This window comes from Convolutriloba macropyga, chromosome 6 (assembly GCF_964194025.1).
Source record: "Convolutriloba macropyga chromosome 6, txConMacr16.3, whole genome shotgun sequence".
Lineage (NCBI taxonomy): Eukaryota > Metazoa > Xenacoelomorpha > Acoela > Convolutidae > Convolutriloba > Convolutriloba macropyga.
This window is the reverse complement of record NC_134473.1, coordinates 57,006,572-57,014,680: the sequence shown is the minus strand read 5'-3', so window position 1 is coordinate 57,014,680 and position 8,109 is coordinate 57,006,572. Positions and strand designations below refer to the sequence as shown.

At 33.0% G+C, this 8,109-nt stretch overlaps 1 protein-coding gene across 1 annotated transcript in view; it reads left to right on the top strand.

The window, feature by feature from the left end:
* The first annotated feature begins 2,493 nt into the window (after positions 1-2,493).
* LOC142341070 (melatonin receptor type 1B-A-like) overlaps positions 2,494-8,109 on the top strand; it is a 63,096-nt gene continuing 57,480 nt past the window's right edge. Inside the window, exon 1 of the mRNA XM_075391921.1 lies at positions 2,494-2,528. The gene's annotated coding sequence lies outside the window, so the exon portion shown is untranslated. The remainder of the gene's footprint in view (positions 2,529-8,109) is intronic.

Genomic DNA, 8,109 nt, shown 5'->3' with positions numbered 1-8,109 from the left:
CATTGTCCGAAATAAACTTCTTTAATCCACTTGAATTAATTTTGCCGTAAGTACAGACCCCTAACTTTACTCTATGATTATAAAAAAACGCAGCATTTACTTTTGATCTTTTATTCAACAAATTATCTAGATCTGTAACATTCGAAACAAATGAGTGTTATTAATAGCCAAACAGCAAAATCAGGGCTGCTTTTAGTCCAGTCTTGGACTGTTTCAAAAAAAATTTGTTCAAAAGTTGTTAAAACTGTTGGAAAAATAATTCGGATTGTAATCAGTCTGTCTTTTTTAAAAAAAAAAATTGATCTTTTTTATGTTAACTAACGAACAGAACAATTCAAATCAACGCTCACTGTGGATAGGTCCAATTGGCATCCTAAGCAGTTCCAAAATAGTATGTATAGTTTCCTGACTCGAAAGATTATGGTGGTTTTGACTTTAAAAACTGTTTGTTTTTTAAGTAGACAATGGCTTATTGAACTTTGCCAATATTTTTCTCTTAATTTGGTCAATATGTAGCTTAGTGTCAGCAAAGAAAGATTGCTTCTTCTTATTCATCTTTCTATTGAATTAAAATTCAACCTTTTTTGTTGTTTTACGCGTTAGGTTAAGGCTTTTTGGCTTTGGAGGTTTCACATTTTTTTTATTTTTAGGCATTGGCCCGTTTTTAAGGTTTTTTTTTCAATTTTGTCACATTATCACTTTATTGGCAGTTCACATATTACTTTATTGGCGTCCACAATTGAAAACATAAAAATCTTTAGAGTCATAGATTATGGTTTTAAAGGCTTCGACACTCCTATCTCGAAGATTTTTATTGAGTTTTTCTTTAGTTTTATCTTAAACTGTCGTTTCTGCTTTTTCTTTTTTGTCGTATGAATTTTCCTTAATAATTACAGATATTTGTGCCTTTTCATGGAGGAAGAAGTGAACCTGTGTTCTTAATTGATAAGGTTGCTGGTGGTTTTCTTGCATTTGAAAACAATCGTTTTCAAAATTTAAAAAAACAGTTTTTAAATTTGCAAATTTGTTCTTTTTGTCTATTTGTTGCCTAGTCTTGTTAATTACAGTTCGCATATGACATTATTGAGGTCAGGGTAAAATGTCATTGTGCAAAATATGATGTTCTAATGTTTTTAAAGAATTCATTATGAAATTACTGGCTTCGACACGGTTTTCCACAAAAAACAAACTAATTTTTGATTTTTGTCTATATTTCACGTTCTTTGTCTACTTGTTACCTGTTCTCATGAATGAAAGTTTGCATAACACATTAATGACGTTCAAGGATGGCTCAATTGAAATTATTTTTTGGGCAAAATAAGGCTTTACGGCTTCCACAGCCTTTTCTACCAAGTTTTAATTGATTTTTAGTTTGTTGTCTCTAATTGTTGTTTTTTTTGTAACCACTTTAAAAGTTGAATAGTGACAGGTCTTAGTATCTTGCTACAGAAACGTGTGTGATCATAAACAAGTTGGACGTTTTCAAGTGCAATCGAATGGTTTTCATTACTTGAAACTCGTTGTTTATAAAAATAGAATCCAATTTTTTAACCTGGCTGTTTTTTGTTATTTTTTGTCCAATTGTCGCCGAGCCTTATTATGAAGTGGTTCTGAATCTTTTCAAGTGAAACACAATACACAATTTTTTTTGTTTAGTTTCAGTGTTATCTGACGCTCTTTTGACCTTGTTGATAAGTTTTCTTATAAAATGCACATAAAATTTTCGATGTAATTAATTTTTGTTGTTATTGTTGTTTGATTTTGTTTCTTTGCCTTGGCTTGCTTTCTTAATAATGGCTGATCTCGTCGATAATGCGGCATTTTTTCTCCACTGAATTATTTGCGTTGGAGGCGATCTTTTTGTTCATACTCTTTTTTTTGAAAATTATTTGAATTTATTGGGGTTTTCTATCTGTTCGTCATTTGGTAGAGATTTACGCCATAAATCTGGATGAGTGGGTCGGAACTTTATGTGCAAATCCACATTACCCAGCCTCCTTGTTTATTTTCGTTTTATAGTTTTTGTTATTTTTTCAGATTATACAAATTTTTAGGTTTAATTTCAATTCTTTTGGTCCGATAATCCACGCTGCTGTTCAATAGTGGCACTTAACTTTTTGTTCATTCAGTTCACAGAGACAACCAGCCTGCTGCCCCAAGGGTTGATTGAACTGATGTAAAATAACTAGTTCGTTACAAAATACTGAACTTAGGAATATGAAGACTCAGATAGGGAGCACATTTTCTTCCACCGTGTACAGTTGACTTTTTTCACGGAGTTCTTAATCAAAGATAATTACAGAGTTCTCAATAAAAAAAGCCTTCATTGTTTACCTATAAAACACCGCAAAATATCAGGCCGATTTGCAAAAGATGGGAAAATATCTCCCTAAAGAATAAATTATCCTCCAATGAAATAGGTGGCAGAATGAATACATGTATATAAAATTATGACTGTTTGATTCATCATTGTATGTACATTTTGAATTAGTGTTGACAATCAAGCATAAAGTAGCAGCAGCAGACAGGTGAGTTTTATTCTTCTAAACGTTGATAATAAACACCTAAAAAGTTTTCCAGCTAAAAAGTGTAGTGCTAAAGGTGATAGTATTAAGATTACAGGCAAGAAAAAAAAAACAAATTTTAAAGCAGGATCATGTAAAAATTAAAAATTATTTTTCATTAAAATAAGTTTTGTTGACCAAAGCAATTAAATCATGTTTTCATTGCGAAATTGCAAAAAGCAAAAGATGAATATTTGCTTTTTTGTGCTTAGCAGAGAGTGTTTTCACATGATACAAGGATCATAAGTACGTGGGGTGTCCTGCTAAAAGTTTTTTATATGGGTCAAAGCAAGATTCCCACTAGAGAATAACGGAGCCCTTATTTGTAAAAATGAGTATCCCATTAGAAAATGAGTGAAACTTTTCAAAGAAACGTTTTCTATAAGGAAAGACAAGTAACTTTAAGATCTCCAATTTCATAAACGCAAATCAGGTAAAGCCAAGATCTTGAACTTTTTCAGTACGCCAAAATCTTTTCATGAATTTAACGAGCGAAAATCGAACACGTATTTAAAGTTAAAATTGATCGTTAGAATCTGATCATTACTGATTATGGTTTTTTAAAAAAAAACAATTAAATAAAACTGCCTGCCTGCGTTGCCGTCAACGCCACCATCTTCTCCACATCTTCTACAGTTTCCATAGTTTTCTCCAAAACTTAGGGCAGCCAAATAAACTGATGTGTTTATAACCTACTGAAACTGAAAAGTGTGTACAAGCGGGCTTATACTAAAGCCTTCCCTTCAGTGGTACCAAGATCGAGGTGTGCGTTAATGTTAAAAGAATCGTGATAGTTCAGGGAGAGCCCCAAAGAATCACAAATGCAAACCATTATGTTAAAAAGGAAGAATTAAGACATCCAATAACATATAAATCTACTCTATTTCGCGAAGTTTTTGTCTGTAGAGCTAATTATTTTTTACAAATAAGCATATTTCAAAAACTATTTTACTTACAATTCAGATTGCCCACAATTTTTTCAGACTGCCCAACAAAATTTTTGATCCTCATTTCACTTCATTTGAGATAATAGCCCACATCAATTGTTTTCCAATTTAAACAATTTATTGACCCAATAAAAACTAAATCATTTCAGGAAAAAGATTCAAAACATTCGTATTTAAAAATAACTTACATACTAAAGCCTTCCCTTCAGTAGTACCCAGATCGAGGTGTGCGTTGATTTATAATTAACGCACAACTCGGTCTGGCTACTACTGAAAGTAAAGCTTTAGTATAAGTTTGCTTGTATACATTTTTCAGTTTAAGTAGGCTGCAACGACATCAGTTTATTTAGCTCCCCTAAGTTTTGGTGAATACTATGAAAAATAAAGAGGATGTGGAGAAGATTATCGCGAAGTTTTTGTTTGTAGAGCTAATTAGTTTTCCTAGTAAGCATATTTCAAAAACTATTATACATACAATTGTCCGCAATAAGCTTCATTAAATTTGAACATTTTTCGACTCGATCAAAGGGTGCTGTATTTCGAGAAAAATGGGAGCAAGAACTTCGACATAATCGTAGGAGAATTGATTTTTTTCCAGACAAGTATTCTCATAATTTGTCTTAGCTTCAGACTCGACAAATTTGGAAAGAGCCCACAATAAATTTCATTTTTTTAAGCAACTACTTAATCCAATCAAAATCTTTTAAATCTGAAGAGATAAGTGAAAAGTGAACTCTTTCTGAATTTCAAATTGGCAAACTAGTTTATTTTCTTAGATAACTTACTGCAAAAAAAGTTTTTGATCCTTACTTCACTTCATTCATTTGAGTTAGCCCACATCAATTGTTTTCCATATTAAACAATTTTTTGAACCAATAAAAACTAAATTTTGCAGGAAAAAGTTTTAACACATTCGTATGAAAAAATAACTTTGTTCTAAACACGAAATTTAAAAATATCGTTTTGTCTCAGAATCCACTAACAGTGAGGAGAGCCCACAACAAGTTTTGTTCAATTTGAACAATACCTTGACCAAATCAAAGTCTTCTGTGGCTCAGGAAATGTAAAAAAGAAAGAAGTTTGACATATTCTTATGGAAAACTTTTCTTTATTTTGGTACGCGCAATTTAAAAATTCTTTTATAAAAACTCATCTAACAGTCTACCGATCAAAATCTACTAAAGTTCAGAAACACGTATTGAAATGACAACTTCTTTATTTTTGTATTAAACACTATCTCTTTTTCTAGAAATTCAAATTTAAAAATTCTTTCTGTTTCAGAATCCAGTATTAGTAGGGAGAGCTCATAACAAATCTCCTTGAATTTAAAAACATCGAATCGATAGCAATCTACTATGCATCAAATATAAATAACTGTATAAGCCAAGCCTATCTAAATTTTAGTTGGACCAGATATTTTTAGAGTATGTTTCACAAAAAAATTGTTTTTATTACTGACTCCACCTGCTTTAATTGTCCAGGCAGAGATTAATAGAATTTAGATAACTCATTTGTCCAATAAAAGTCAAATAAATACCTCAAAATTTTCTATGCCTCAAAAGTTTCTGCTAAAAATTTGTCTGGAGATGCTGATTAATTTTTTTTGTTTTGGACTCTCTTTACTAATCACAACGTTTATACAAAGTTTCATTCAAATCAGTTAACTCTTTGACCCGATACAAAGCATCTGTACTTCAAAAAAAGTTTTTAAGCAAAACTGCACACTTTTTCTTTAAAGAAGGTATTTAACTGAGTTTTTTTGATCTAGACTCCATTTACTGTGAGGAGCGTTGTTGAAAACTTTCAATCAGTTCGGATAACTCCTTCAACTTATCAAAAAGAATTTAAACGTAAACTGCTAAACTTTCTATAAATAGAAGATACTTCGAAAATTGTCTTCAGATTTTTGTTTCAAACTCCAATTATCGTTGGGATAGTCCATTCAAAATTTCAGTTGGTTTGAGTAACTCTTTGGCCCAAATCAAAATTTACTGTATTCAAAAATAAATTGACAGCAAAACTGCTAAGCGTCCCGATTAAAACAATCTTTATTCGGGACAAGCTGTTCCAGAAGTCTTTTTGTTTCAGACTTTACTTGCACGGTGGTAGTGCGGACCCCGTTTTCTCAATTTGAACAACTTTATGAACTAATAAAAACTTAATATGACCTAAAAAGCATGTCAACGTAAATTTTCTGTAAAATATCCGTGAGAAAATATAACTTTTATAGGCGAATGAGACTAGAACTGCTGTCTGTTGCAGTTTCCGATTACAAAAGGGATATTCAGTACCAATTTTTTTTTAACTCTGTGAGCAACTTCGTGATCCCAAAATAGGTTATGAAATAGGTTATTTGCAAATATTGTAAATTTCTAAACTCAAAACATCGTAAATTTTTTTAGAAAAGCAGATTTTCTGAAGCTACTTCAGAAATTTTTTTTTTCCTGAAGATACTTACAGGGGGTAGCCCGCACCAAGTTTCATTTATTTTCTTGACAATTTCTTGACACTATCAAGTTCTACTATGGTTCAAGAAATTTATATGTGAAAACTTCCCTAATTACCTTATGACAAAAAAATTTTTTTCCTATAGAGAGTTTTTTCGTTTCAGACTCCAGTGACAGCGGAAATATTCCGTACAATGTTTCATTCAAATTGAATCAATCCCTAGCCCAATCATATTTTACTAAATTTCTCAGATTTCAAAAAGTATATAAAATGAAACTTCTAATTTTTCTTTAGAAAAACTAAATGCTATTCAAGAGAAGTTATTTCAGAATTTCTTTATGTTCCAGACTCCAATTAACGCGAGGATGGACCACGAACAAATTCATTACAAGAGTGTATAACTCCTTGACTCGATCAGACTCTACTATCTTTCAATAAGTCGACCAGTGCAAATTTCCAATTTTCTGATAAAAAATAATTATTTTCTGGACAAGTTCTTTCAAAAATTCTTTTTGTTTCAGATTTCTCTTAGCATGAGGAGAGTTCATAATGACACTTTCATTCAATTTGAGCAATTAAATAATCCAGTCAGAAATAAATATTTTTGATAGAGGCTATATGAAAATATCGGATCAATTCAATGTTTTTTATGCCTCCAGTTAAAAACAACTGTTCTTTTGTAGGAAATAAGTGTGTTAAAATATAGCACTTGCTCTTGGGGGGAGGTGAAAGCTATATGTGCACTAAGAAGGGGGCCGTAACATAGTAGCTCTAAAAAATCAATGGAGAATTGAAAACGGATTGTTTCCAATGATTCTGTTGGTAATCTATGGCCAGCCCGGCAGAATCACTAAGAACAAACCAGCAGGAGTTTTAAAAATCAACATATACACAATCAATAACAAAACAAAAAAAAATTGAATGCACATGTAATGTCATTAATATTTCTACTATATGCACTAATTTGTTGCATAAAATTTATAAAATGGCGTAATATCAAGAATCAAAAAAGCAAAGTCAAAAACTACAAAAAATAATTTCGCGGAAACAATATTTTTTTCTCTAGCCAAGTGGATGTCAATGGTAAGAAATAACCACCTTCTCCGTCTTATATATCTCTTCAGAACTTTATGTTTAGCTGGAAACACAATTTTTCTGAGTTTTTTTGGTGAAGACACAAAAACATCTATTTTCTTCTATTTTCATCACTATTTATCTTGCTTTACTTGGCTTGCAAAATGAACTCGAAAAAACCATCTATAGTACCTCCATTCTATTTTTTTTGTTGGTTCAGAGGTTGCCCATTTTAATGCCGTCTGCAGATTTGAATAGCGTTTTTAACTTTTCTAAGCTCTGAGCTCTAGAACTCTTAGTAACTCTTGGATGTATGTCTGCATTGGTGTGTGTTTGTGTGTGCGTGTTCTCTGTGTGTGTTTGCGTGTGCGTGCGTGTGTGTGAGTGGTGTGTGTGTGAGAGAGAGAGAGAGTGGTGTGCGTGTGTGTGCGTGTGTGGTGTGAGTGTGTGTGCGCGCGTGTTAGTGTGTGTTTGCGTTTCTCTGTGTGATATCCAAAGATACAATTTTGTTTTTCCGACAACATATGAGCATATGCAATTCCGCGCGTGTGTGTGTGTATAAGTGTGTGTGTGTGTGTGTGTGTGTGTGTGCGTGCGTGTGTGTGTGGTGTGTGTGTGTTGTGTGTGAGCGGTGTGTGTGTGTTTTTTGTCTGTGTGATTTCGTGTTTGTGTGTCTGTGATTGTTGGGTGTGTGGGTGTGTGTGTGTGTGTGTGGTGAGCGTGTGTGTGCGCGCGTGTTAGTGTGTGTGTATGTGCTTCTCTGTGTATGTGCGTATGTGTGTAATGTGTAGTGTGTATTGTGTGTGTGTTTGTGCGTGTGTGTGCGTGTAGTGTGTGTGTGTCTGTGTCTGTGTGTGTGCGCGTTTGTGTGTTTGTATGTTTGTGTGTGTGTAGGCGTGTTGTCTTTGTGTGTTTGCGTGTGTGTTAGTTGTGTGTGAGTATGTTGTGTGTGTGTGTGTGTGTGTTTGTGTGAGTGTGTGTGTTGTTGTCTGGGTGTTTCTGTGTGTGTGCTTGTTTGTGCGTGTGTGTGCGTGTTGTCTGGCTCTGTGTGTGTATGTGCGTGTGTTTGTGTGTGT